This window comes from Arachis ipaensis, chromosome B1 (assembly GCF_059453495.1).
Source record: "Arachis ipaensis isolate K30076 ecotype BB chromosome B1, ASM5945349v1, whole genome shotgun sequence".
Lineage (NCBI taxonomy): Eukaryota > Viridiplantae > Streptophyta > Magnoliopsida > Fabales > Fabaceae > Arachis > Arachis ipaensis.
In genome coordinates, this window is record NC_142436.1 from 105,912,678 (window position 1) to 105,925,529 (window position 12,852).

The following is a 12,852-nucleotide window of genomic DNA, read 5'->3' on the forward strand; positions in this document are numbered from 1 at the left end:
TCCAGGGCTGCCCTTCCTATCTCCACGTTTAAGCTTCAGTTTAACCTTAAACTGAAGCTTAAACGTGTTCGACTACATGACTCTCCAGGGCTACCTTCTTCCATTTCCACGTTTAAGCTTCAGTTTAACCTTAAACTGAAGCTTAAACGTGCTTCTACAAAAGGCCTCACTGGAAGTGTCTGGCGTTTAAGCTGCAGTTTAAGCTTAAACTACAACTTAAACGCCACTCTTGGAAAAGGTTTCTGGGCCAAAAATATTGTGATTTAAGTTAGTCTTTGAGCACAAATATTAACTTAAACTTACTTTGGTATGAAACCCAATTGAATATCATGGTTTATGGGATTGGGCCTGAAGGATTGATGAGTTTGAAATCTCAATTTATTGAGTCATGTGTCATTATTTGATTATCACTAAGTTGGCTCAATAAATGTTACAGGATTTGGATCAACAACCTCATCAAGATTATGGATCATAAACCCAAGGCAAAAGGAAAGCAAGGAGAGGCCTCAAAGCCCAAGAAGCACAACTGAAGCTCAATATAGAAAGTGTATAAATAGGATAGAAGTTAAGTTAGAGGGGACTTTTACTTTCACTTTTAGCTAGTTTTCCTTTTCTTTGTAATTGAATTCAGAGCTATGATTCACTAAACCCCCTTTCATTGGGTTAGGGAGCTCTATTGTAATTCAATGAATCAATAATAGTTTATCTTCTTCTTCAATCTTTTCTCTTGAATTTTGTTAGAAAGCTTCTCGATCTAATTCCATTGAGTAGTTGTCTTGGGAAAGAAACTACTCATACTTGGAATCCTTCGGAGCCTTGGGAAAGGAATGGAGGATTCATGCTAGAGAAGCTTTCTCACAGTGGATTGGATTGGGGTTTGGATGGATATTGTGACATGTAATCCTACCAAATTGTGGTTCATGAAATTGTGTGGTATAATCAGTGATCAAGCATCATCTCTTCTTATGAACATTTAAACCAAGGGATTGGGAATTTGTTTGTTTTTAGAGAGCATTGGTGAGCCAAGGAATTGGGATCCAATCATATAAGATTGCCAAGCAAAATTCAATGAACGCATTGGTTGAGGAAGAGATAAACATGTTTTGATTCGGAGATCTCAATATCTCCTATAACCCAATGAATTCCCATTTCTGATTTCCATCTTCTCTTTACATTCTGCAACTCAATTCTTGCAATCACCCCCATTCCCTTTTAATTTCAGCAATTTACATTCTGCTCTTTAATTCATGCAATTTAAGATTCCGCCATTTAATTTTCTTGTTATTTACTTTTCCCGCCAATTTTACATTCCGCAATTCTCATCTCAAACCTTGATTCCGCTCAATTAGAACACACTTCTAATCCGAATTGCTCATTCAACCAATCCTTGTGGGATTCGACCTCACTCTATTGTGAGTTTTTACTTGACGATAACCGGTGCACTTGCCGGAAGGAATTTTGCCGATCGTGCAATTTCCTAAATCGTAGCACAACTAGTTTATGTGCATCAAGTTTATGGCGCCGTTGCCGGGGATTGGTTTTCGATTGACAATTCTCAAATTGGAAGCTAACTAGATTGAGCAATTTTCTCTTGCTTTGTTAATTCTGTTCAAGATACTTGTTGAATTTTAATTTCTGCACTTGGTTACATGCTTTCCTTCTTTATGCCTTTAAATTCATTCAACTAACTCACTGACTCACTAACTGTTTGAATTAATTCCTCAATTGAGCTAACCATACTCTTCCATTAACCAATAGTATTTCACTTGTTTGTGTTTGAGCTGTGTTCTTGTATGACAGGTAGGAGAGGAGAGACATCAACTCCTCCATATACCGAACCAGAGAGGACCCTTCATAGACTTAGAAGGGAAGCAAGAGGGAAGAGAGTAGTGGGAGAAGAGGAATCTGAAGGAGAATCTGAGGACAATTTTGAGGAAGCTTTAGATCTCAACATGGATAGAGAAGTTCACAACCATGAGAGAGCTGATGGAAACGATGCCATCCCTGAGAGGAGGGTTCTTAGTTCATACATAAACCCAACCTCTGGGAATTGTGGTAGTAGCATCCAGAAACCACCCATTCAGGCCAACAATTTTGAGCTCAAGCCACAGCTAATATCACTTGTGGAAAATCATTGTTCCTTTGGAGGAAGTGCTAATGAAGACCCAAACCAACATCTCACAAAATTCCTGAGAATTTGTGACACTGTGAAGTCCAATGGAGTCCAGGAAGATGCCTATAAACTGCTTTTGTTCCCATTTTCACTTAGGGACAAAGCAGCTAAGTGGCTGGAATCATTCCCAAGGGGGAGTCTAACAACATGGGATGAGGTGGAAAGCAAGTTTCTGGCACGTTTCTACCCTCCACAAAAGGTCAATAGGCTTCGATCTGAGGTTCAGACTTTTAGACAACAAGATGGTGAAACTCTCTACGAGGCATGGGAGAGATTCAAGGACTTGACAAGGAAATGCCCACCAAACATGTTCCATGATTGGGTGCAACTGCACATCTTCTATGATGGGCTCTCTTATGAATCAAGGAAGGCTGTAGACCATTCATCAGGAGGTTCATTGAACAGGAAAAAGACTGTGGAAGAAGCCATTGAAGTGATCGAGACAGTGGATGAGAATGAGTACTACTATGCATCAGAAAGGCACAACACTAAGGGAGTCATGGAGCTGAACCATGTTGATACAATTCTAGCCCAAAACAAGGTGTTTGCCAAGCAACTAGCAGAGCTTACCAGGCAATTAGAAACAAAGCAAGTGGCTGCAATACACACACAAGATCAAGAGGAAATAGGCATTGAAGGAGGTGATTGGGATGAGGCTAACTATGTGGGAAACCAACAAAGGCAATCATATGATCCACATTCCAACACTTACAACCCAGGCTGGAGAAACCACCCAAACTTTGGGTGGGGAAACCAACAAACCCAACCACAAAACGACAAACCTTACAACCACAACCAACATAACAATTCCACATACCAAAACTCCAACCAAAGATCATACCAAGCCACACAAAGCACCTACTCCCAACCACCATATCATGGCCAAAATAATCAACATACCCAACCTAATCCGAACCAACAATTTCAAGATCAATTAAACCGGATAGAAGGAATGATGGCAACCATGAGTCAAGACATAGTTGAATTGAAGAGCTTCAGGGATGATGTGAGAACTACCTTAAGAAACCATGGTGAAAAACTCAAAAGGATGGAATCTCAAGTAGGAGAGCTATCTCAACAGGCACCCAAATCAACTGCAGTGTTCCCTAGTGACACAGAAAAGAATCCTAAAGGGGAACAAAAGAGAGTAAGATGGGAAGAATGCAAAGCCATCACCATAATGAAGGAAGTCTCAGAAGAAGAAGGAATCAGGCCCTCAGAACAGGAACCAGAAATCTTGAAGGAAGGTGTGGAAGAAGTTAAGCAAGAAGGTGGAACTGAGCAAGCCAAGGAACTGCAAAAAGGCATGATGGAAATATACCAACCAAAAGCACCATTTCCTGAGAGGTTAGGAGGAGGTGAAAAAAGGAAAACCTACTCAAGGTTTCTAGAGACATTTAACTCTCTTCATGTCAATATTCCCTTTCTTGAGATTCTTCATCAAATGCCCACACACATCAAGTATTTAAAGGAATTGTTAAGCAAGAAAAGAGTTTTGAAGGGAGGACAAACGGTAACAATGAACAAAGAATGCAGTGCTCTCATCAAGAAGGACACACTCTCTAAGAAAACGGACCCAGGAAGTTTTCATATCCCTTGCATCATAGGGGAAACAAAAATTGACAGAGGATTCTGTGATCTAGGAGCTAGCATAAATGTGATGCCTCTAACTCTTATGAAGAGGCTACAACTGAATGAGGTGAGATCCACTGATGTAATCATACAACTGGCTGACAAAACTCAGAAGCAAGCTGAAGGGGTAGTTGAAAATGTGCTGGTGAAAGTGGGGGATTATTATTTCCCCACAGACTTTGTCATTGTGGACATCGAGGAAAGCTACTTACACCCTATCATTCTGGGCAGACCATTTCTAGCCACTACTAGAGCGCTCATAGATGTAGAACAAGGAGAGCTAATTCTGAGAATACATGATGAACAGCTCATTTTCAAAGTCTTCAAACCTGCATCTGAGCCTGAACCAGAACCTGAAAAGCCTAAAGATGATAGTAGCCATCCGTGTTTGGAGGAAAGTAATCCAGCAGCTGAGACTCTAAAACAGTCATTGGAAGGCAAACAAGAGTTGCAAGAGTTAGAGCCACAAGAATCAGTGGAAACAGATCAGAAGGATCCTCCTGACATAAAGGTCAATGAAGAAATCCTCAAGAGAAAGGGAAGAGTGATAGGGAGATTGCCAAGAGGATGGAGAAACAAGAAAATTCCCACTGAAGGTTTTTCTCCGGGAGATAACGTGATATCAAGTCATTATCTGCCAATCCCACCTGGCCTCAAAACCATTCCTTCCCAGCTCCCTCAAGTGTTCACAATCAGGAAAGTTCTTTCTATGGAACATTTAGAGATCATGAATGAATCAAGTGGGGACGTTTTCATAGTGAGAGGAGAAGACGTCAAGCACTACAATCCACCCTAACAAGGGACAACCGTCAAGCTAGTGACGTTAAAGAAGCGCTTCATGGGAGGCAACCCATGTTTTTAGTATCCTTAATCTTTAGTGCTTTGCTTTACATCTAATAAAGCATGGTTTCTTATGCATGAACTTGAATCCTCAGGACAACTATTGATTAAGTGCACTAAACCTTGCATGTAAATTACAATGGATCTCTAAGTTTGGTGTGCCTGATGGCACTCCCAAATCTTACTCAAATTGAATTCCATCTTTCATTCAAGGTGCACAACCAAACATTAAGTTTGGTGTTCTTTTTGAACACAGTTTATGAAAAGCAAGAAGTTCCTCTGGATTTCAAAATTCATGACAAGTATACCATTCACATGTTTTAATACTTTGGTTTCAATTACTTAGGGTAGTCACTTTGTTTAGAATCAAAGAGCCAAGGTGACTATGATTTATTAGAATTATGCACACTCATTAAGGACAACCAATATGGATTTCATGTCATCAGGAGACTTAACCAAACACTAAGTTTGGTGTCCAAATAATAAGTGTGCATACATGTAGAAGTCACGGCTATAAGCTCATAAAGACAAGCATTGATTTACATGTGCAAATACTATTCATAATTCACATGGACCGAAAAATGATAGCAAATTTGTTTGTTTGTGCAGGTACAAAAGAAAAGACAAAAATGGAGGAAAAAGACAAAGGGAGGTACGTGCTTGGTCAAAAAGAAAATTCACAAATCTTTGAAACTAACACATGGGAAAAGGAAGTTCTGCAAGAAAAGAAAGCTACATGTACAACCTAATGCATCCAGAATACTTCCAAGAAAATGAAAAGCCAATCGTCCTTATCTACAATTCATATATTTACCATCAAGCCACCCTTCACAAACCACCCTAGCCGTTCATTTTTCACTCATGGGCACTATAAAGAACCACTTGGGGAACGAGTCCCACACCACCAATTCTCCTCCATACACATTTTCCTTCATCATAGCATAACTATCTCTTGCCGAAAACAACCTCACCACACTTCCAACAACACTTCTTGCTTTACCTTGTCAACTTTAGCTTGTCACTTACCAAAACTAAAGAATCAATGGCAGCTTCATCTAGCCACAAAAGAAGAAAAGACAAGCAGCCAATGGAGGAAAACAGGGAATTCGATGCATGGAGATACAGATCAGTTTTCCATGAGATTCAAGCCGAATGGATGAGACCTAAAACGGTACTAGCTGAGGTCCCCTTTGACCTTGAAAAGGATGAGTTCCCAGGTGTTTGGGAAAAGATCAAAAAGAGGAAGTGGGAGCTCCTGACTAAGCCAATCACTAAAATCAACATCAACTTGGTGAAAGAGTTTTATGCAAATGCAGTAAGGGAGGATCAAACCAAGAATCCCACATACAAAAGCTATGTGAGAGGGGTGGAAGTTGACTTCAGTCCCAAAGCAATCATGAAAACTCTTGGCCTGAAAAACATACATTTCAGCCAAGCAAGTTATGAAGAAAGGATGATAGGAGAACCTGACTATACAACTATTGCTGAAGACCTTTGTGCCATCAGAGCTGAATGGGTGAGAAAAACAAGAGGGGCCCCAAGAGTCTTGAGAAGGGGAGACCTAACACCTGAAGCTAAAGGGTGGTATGCAATAGTTAGGAGATCCATCCTACCCACTGCAAACTCTTCAGAAATAGTCCCTAAAAGAGCCATCTTGCTACATTGCATTATGGTTGGAGGGGAGATCAAAGTTCATAAACTCATTGCTGAACAGATACAAGAGTTTAGTGAGAAAAGTGACCCTGAATCCTGGCTCCACTTCCCTAGCACTATCATTAGACTATGCATCGATGCCCAAGTACCACTTGAGGATGAAAGACCTAATTGGCTATATCCTGGACTGGCCATAACTGCGCACAGAATGACTCTTGGCCCAACTCCTCCAAGACATACAAGAAGAAGAAATGAAGAAGGGCAACAAGTGGAAGCCGAGCAAGAAGCAGAACAAGAAAGACAGGAAGGAGAAGATAGAGAAGAAGAGCAAGAAGAGCAAGCAACTCCTGAAAGAAGACAACGAATTCCCAGAGACCCCATGGATATGAGCAGAATGCAGGAAATCATGGAAGGAATGTCTCAACAATACATGAGGTCTCAGGAGAGACAAGAGGACTTTCATCTAAAAATGATGGATATGCAAAGGAACTTTGAATCAAGATTCTTCGATCTGCAAAGGGAACAAAATTTACACTTACAGGAATCCTTCAGCCACATATGCCAACACCAAGATGCCAATGTCTTGGCAATCAAGGAAGCCACCACTTTACAGAATGCAAGATACTCAGTCCAAGCTGATTACAACATCAGTTCGCAAATCAAGCTTAACTACATAGGGGAACATCTACACAAGATGGACCCAGCATTCCCAGCTTATGATGAGTATTTCAAAGGGAGGAAAGAAGGAGAAATAAACAAGGCAATGATCCTTGAAAAAGGAGTGGAAGAAACGATGAAAAAGGCTGGATTCTGGAAAAAGCTCATAAGAAAAGACAAGGGAGGCACAAGTGGTCAAAAAGAGGCAGGAAGCAAGAAGAAGCAGGATCCCAAGAATTAAGAAGAACCAAGCAATAAATAAGAGGTGGTCTCGTTCCTTAATAATCAAATGATAATTGGTGAATTGTCTTTATGAACGTGTTTTCATCATAAGTCATTTAAGTGTTATGTGGAGTCTTTTTTTTATGAGTCGTTTTTTTTAGTATGTGTGTTTGTTAAGTGCTTTGAATAAAGTGAATGCCTGGATGTTTGGATATAACTTCACCTTCTTAAACAAGTGCGTGCCATGCTTGTTCTGTTTCCAAAAATAAAAGAAAAGTTTGAACAAAAGTAACTTGGCTAAATTAGTGACAAATCAAGTAGAATTAAGTGGTGGTATGCATGCTTGATTGTTTAGTCAGATCACTAAAATTAGAGTGTAGAATTATCATTTTTTATGTAGAAAGTGAAAATTGTCTATGGATCTTGATGAATAAATGTCTTTGGCCATGAAAAAGAAAGAAAAAGAAAAAGAAAAAGCCACGGAAAAAGGCAACCAAAAAGCAAAAAAAAAAATTGAGAAAATAAGCTAGGTACCAATGGTTTGAACTTCTGAGACAAATGCCTGTGGTGTTTATGTATTAAGGATATGCTTGGATGAATAGGTTCTGAGGAGTGTTTCAACACTTGGTAACTTGGGTTAACTAACCCGGGATTATCAACCAAAAGTCCATTATCAAGAGCAACCTAAATACAAAACATTTAGTCACACAAAGAGGTGCTGGGCACCAATGTCTCAAGAAGAAATGTGAACTAAAATGCCTAAAGTGGATATGTGTAGTGCACTGATAAGAAAAAGAAAATGCCAAAGGCTTGTGCAACACATGACACTAAGCAAACAAGGAGCAAAAGAAGCTCTAAGAAAAAGAAAAGAAAAACAAAGAAGAGAAAAGTGCCAAAGACATAAGAATAACAAGAGGCCATAGCAATGTTTGATGGATGCAATGAAAAAGTGATAATCCTACCTGATAAGTATGAAAAAGTGATGCTGCAACTTTCTGCATAAAACCCTTCTGATGAACTTCAAATGCTTGCTAATATAGCCAATGTAATTGCTTTCTGTTTCATACTTTCTTCTCAAATAACTCAGGACTTGCTTAGGGACAAGCAAGTATTAAGTTTGGTGTTGTGATGCCAAGGCATCATAGGCTAGTTTCACTAGCATTTTTCTGTTAGTTTTAGTTGTTTTATGCATTTTCTTGAGCTTAAAGTAACCAAAAATGGTTAAATGAAGAACAAAGCAATGAACCATCCAAACAACATGATTTTGATGCATATTCCATGAGTTTTAGTTATAATACTTAAATGCTATGAATGGAAGATTTCTCATGAAATTTTGCAAGACTTTGATGCAATTGCTTGGATGATTTCAGGGAAGAAGAGGCTAGGCAAGGAAGCAACAAAATCAATAAAGGAAGCTTGAATATCACATGTGGAGTTTAAGTTCCAGTTTAAGCCTAAACTAGAGCTTAAACGCCAAAAATCATGAAGGATAAGAAATGCTGGAATTGAAGTTTAACCTCCAGTTTGACCTCAAACTGGAGGTTAAACGCCAGAATGAAAAGCCTCACTAAAGAAGCATTCCACGTTTAACCTCCAGTTTGACCTCAAACTGGAGGTTAAACGCCAGAATGAGTATGCCACCCAGGGAGGTTAAACGCCAGAACCAGGAAGAGTACCAGGGAGCCATTCCACGTTTAAGCTCCAGTTTGACCTCAAACTGGAGCTTAAACGTGTTCGACAGCTTTTCTACTCCAGGGTTGCTCTCTCCATTTCCACGTTTAACCTCCAGTTTGACCTCAAACTGGAGGTTAAACGTGTTCGACACCTCCAGGGCCACCATTCTAAGCTTCCACGTTTAACCTCCAGTTTGACCTCAAACTGGAGGTTAAACGTGTTCGACCTCCAGTATGCCTCCACCCTTTTCCACGTTTAACCTCCAGTTTAACCTCAAACTGGAGGTTAAACGTGTTCGACCTCCAGGGCTGCCCTTCCTATCTCCATGTTTAAGCTTCAGTTTAACCTTAAACTGAAGCTTAAACGTGTTCGACTACATGACTCTCCAGGGCTACCTTCTTCCATTTCCACGTTTAAGCTTCAGTTTAACCTTAAACTGAAGCTTAAACGTGCTTCTACAAAAGGCCTCACTGGAAGTGTCTGGCGTTTAAGCTGCAGTTTAAGCTTAAACTACAACTTAAACGCCACTCTTGGAAAAGGTTTCTGGGCCAAAAATATTGTGATTTAAGTTAGTCTTTGAGCACAAATATTAACTTAAACTTACTTTGGTATGAAACCCAATTGAATATCATGGTTTATGGGATTGGGCCTGAAGGATTGATGAGTTTGAAATCTCAATTTATTGAGTCATGTGTCATTATTTGATTATCACTAAGTTGGCTCAATAAATGTTACAGGATTTGGATCAACAACCTCATCAAGATTATGGATCATAAACCCAAGGCAAAAGGAAAGCAAGGAGAGGCCTCAAAGCCCAAGAAGCACAACTGAAGCTCAATATAGAAAGTGTATAAATAGGATAGAAGTTAAGTTAGAGGGGACTTTTACTTTCACTTTTAGCTAGTTTTCATATCTTTGTAATTGAATTCAGAGCTATGACTCACTAAACCCCCTTTCATTGGGTTAGGGAGCTCTATTGAAATTCAATGAATCAATAATAGTTTATCTTCTTCTTCAATCTTTTCTCTTGAATTTTGTTAGAAAGCTTCTCGATCTAATTCCATTGGGTAGTTGTCTTGGGAAAGAAACTACCCATAATTGGAATCCTTCGGAACCTTGGGAAAGGAATGGAGGATTCATGCTAGAGAAGCTTTCTCACAGTGAATTGGATTGGGGTTTGGATGGATATTGTGACATGTAATCCTACCAAATTGTGGTTCATGAAACTGTGTGGTATAATCAGTGATCGAGCATCATCTCTTCTTATGAACATTTAAACCAAGGGATTGGGAATTTGTTCATTTTTAGAGAGAATTGGTGAGCCAAGGGATTGGGATCCAATCATATAAGATTGCCAAGCAAAATTCAATGAACGCATTGCTTGAGGAAGAGATAAACATGTTTTGATTCGGAGATCTCAATATCTCCTATAACCCAATGAATCCCCCATTTCTGATTTCCATCTTCTCTTTACATTCTGCAACTCAATTCATGCAATCACCCCCATTCCCTTTTAATTTCAGCAATTTAGTTTCTGCTCTTTAATTCATGCAATTTAAGATTCCGCCATTTCAATTTCTTGTCATTTACTTTTCCCGCCAATTTTACATTCCGCAATTCTCATCTCAATCTTGATTCCGCTCAACTAGAACACACTTCTAATCCGAATTGCTCACTCAACCAATCCTTGTGGGATTCGACCTCACTCTATTGTGAGTTTTTACTTGACGATAACCGGTGCACTTGCCGGAAGGAATTTTGCCGATCGTGCAATTTCCTAAATCGTAGCATAACTAGTTTATGTGCATCAAGTTTATGGCACCATTTCCCTCCTCATACTCAAATAATTACATTCTTGTGGCAGTAGACTATGTCTCCAAATGGGTTGAAGCAATAGCAACTCCAACCATTGATAATAAGGTAGTCATGAACTTCCTCAGAAAACACATTTTTTGCCGTTTTGGGGTTCCAAGAGCAATCATCAGTGATGGAGGAAGCCACTTCTGCAACAAACCATTAGAGGCATTGCTTCTAAAATATGGAGTCAAACACAGGGTAGCCACACCATACCATCCACAGACAAGTGGGCAAGCCGAAATATCTAACAGAGAACTCAAAAGGATCCTGGAAAAGACTGTGGGAACTTCAAGGAAGGACTGGTCGATTAAGCTAGATGATGCTCTTTGGGCATATAGGACAGCTTTCAAAACACCAATTGGAATGTCTCCTTACCAACTAGTATATGGAAAAGCTTGCCATCTGCCACTGGAGTTGGAGCACAAGGCATACTGGGCCTTGAAACTTCTGAACTTGGACAACAAAGCCGCTGGAGAAAGAAGGATGTTGCAAATTCAAGAGTTGGAAGAATTCAGAGCGGAAGCTTATGAGAATGCCAAAATTTACAAAGAAAGAGCAAAGAAGAAGCATGACAGCAACATAGCCCCAAGGAAATTTGAAGAAGGGCAAAAAGTATTGCTCTACAATTCTAGGCTGAAGCTATTTCCAGGAAAGCTAAAATCAAGGTGGTCTGGACCATTCCTTGTCACCAAGGTCTCCAATTATGGACAAGTAGAAATCATGGAAGAAAAGTCACAACGAACCTTCATTGTTAACGGTCAAAGACTCAAACATTACTTGGGAGATGTGGAGGAGAAGGACAAAGTCAAATATCACCTCAACTGAGGAAGCTGACCGTCAAGCTAATGACGTTAAAGAAGCGCTTGTTGGGAGGCAACCCAACCTGAGGTAATACCTTGTTGCTGTTTCTTTTATTTGTTTCAATAAAAAGGGTAAAGTAGTTTCTGTGCATTGCAAAGAATTAAGTTTGGTGTTTCACACCAAACAATGAATTCATGGATCAATAAGTCAAAGGGGAATGTGTGACTCTAAGTTTGGTGTTCCACCATAAAGATCAACTGAACACAACAACCTTTGAATTATATGAAAGGAACAACTATTCTAAGCAGTCACAGAAATGCTTAAAACCCTTAGTAGCGACATCATTCCAAGATAACTCAAGGATTCAAAGAACAGAGAGAAGTAAGTGGGAGACTAAGTTTGGTGTTCACACACCAACCTAAGAATCCGATACTTACCCACACATAGTTGAGCTAACCACTCAAGTGCTTGAGAAGCAAGCAACTTCATTACTCTTTGCAGGAAAGGAAACAAGAACCTTAAAGCATGAAGCAACATTTAGGAAGAAGAAGGAGAAATCAAATTGTTTCCTGACAACAAAGAGAAAACAAGGAATTTCACAAGGTGGTATTGTTCCTTGATAATTCTTTAAAAAGGGCAAACAAAAGCATGCGTGTTCTGGTTTGAACTGTAAATGTTGAATCTTTCTGGAATGTGTAGTTTTTTTTTTTTTTTTAGTATGTCTGTTTGTTAATTGCTTTGAATAAAGTGAATGCCTAGATGTTTGGATATAACTTCACCTTCTTAAACAAGTGCGTGCCATGCTTGTTCTGTTTCCAAAAATAAAAGAAAAGTTTGAACAAAAGTAACTTGGCTAAATTAGTGACAAATCAAGTAGAATTAAGTGGTGGTATGCATGCTTGATTGTTTAGTCAGATCACTAAAATTAGAGTGTAGAATTATCATTTTTTATGTAGAAAGTGAAAATTGTCTATGGATCTTGATGAATAAATGTCTTTGGCCATGAAAAAGAAAGAAAAAGAAAAAGAAAAAGCCACGGAAAAAGGCAACCAAAAAGCAAAAAAAAAAATTGAGAAAATAAGCTAGGTACCAATGGTTTGAACTTCTGAGACAAATGCCTGTGGTGTTTATGTATTAAGGATATGCTTGGATGAATAGGTTCTGAGGAGTGTTTCAACACTTGGTAACTTGGGTTAACTAACCCGGGATTATCAACCAAAAGTCCATTGTCAAGAGCAACCTAAATACAAAACATTTAGTCACACAAAGAGGTGCTGGGCACCAATGTCTCAAGAAGAAATGTGAACTAAAATGCCTAAAGTGGATATGTGTAGTGCACTGAT

At 39.3% G+C, this 12,852-nt stretch overlaps 1 non-coding gene across 1 annotated transcript; it reads right to left on the reverse strand.

The window, feature by feature from the left end:
• Positions 1-2,378: 2,378 nt before the first annotated feature.
• LOC148577794 (small nucleolar RNA R71) lies at positions 2,379-2,482 on the reverse strand. The gene has a single exon (XR_015904398.1). It is a non-coding gene; the product is annotated as a small nucleolar RNA R71 (small nucleolar RNA).
• Positions 2,483-12,852: the final 10,370 nt, after the last annotated feature.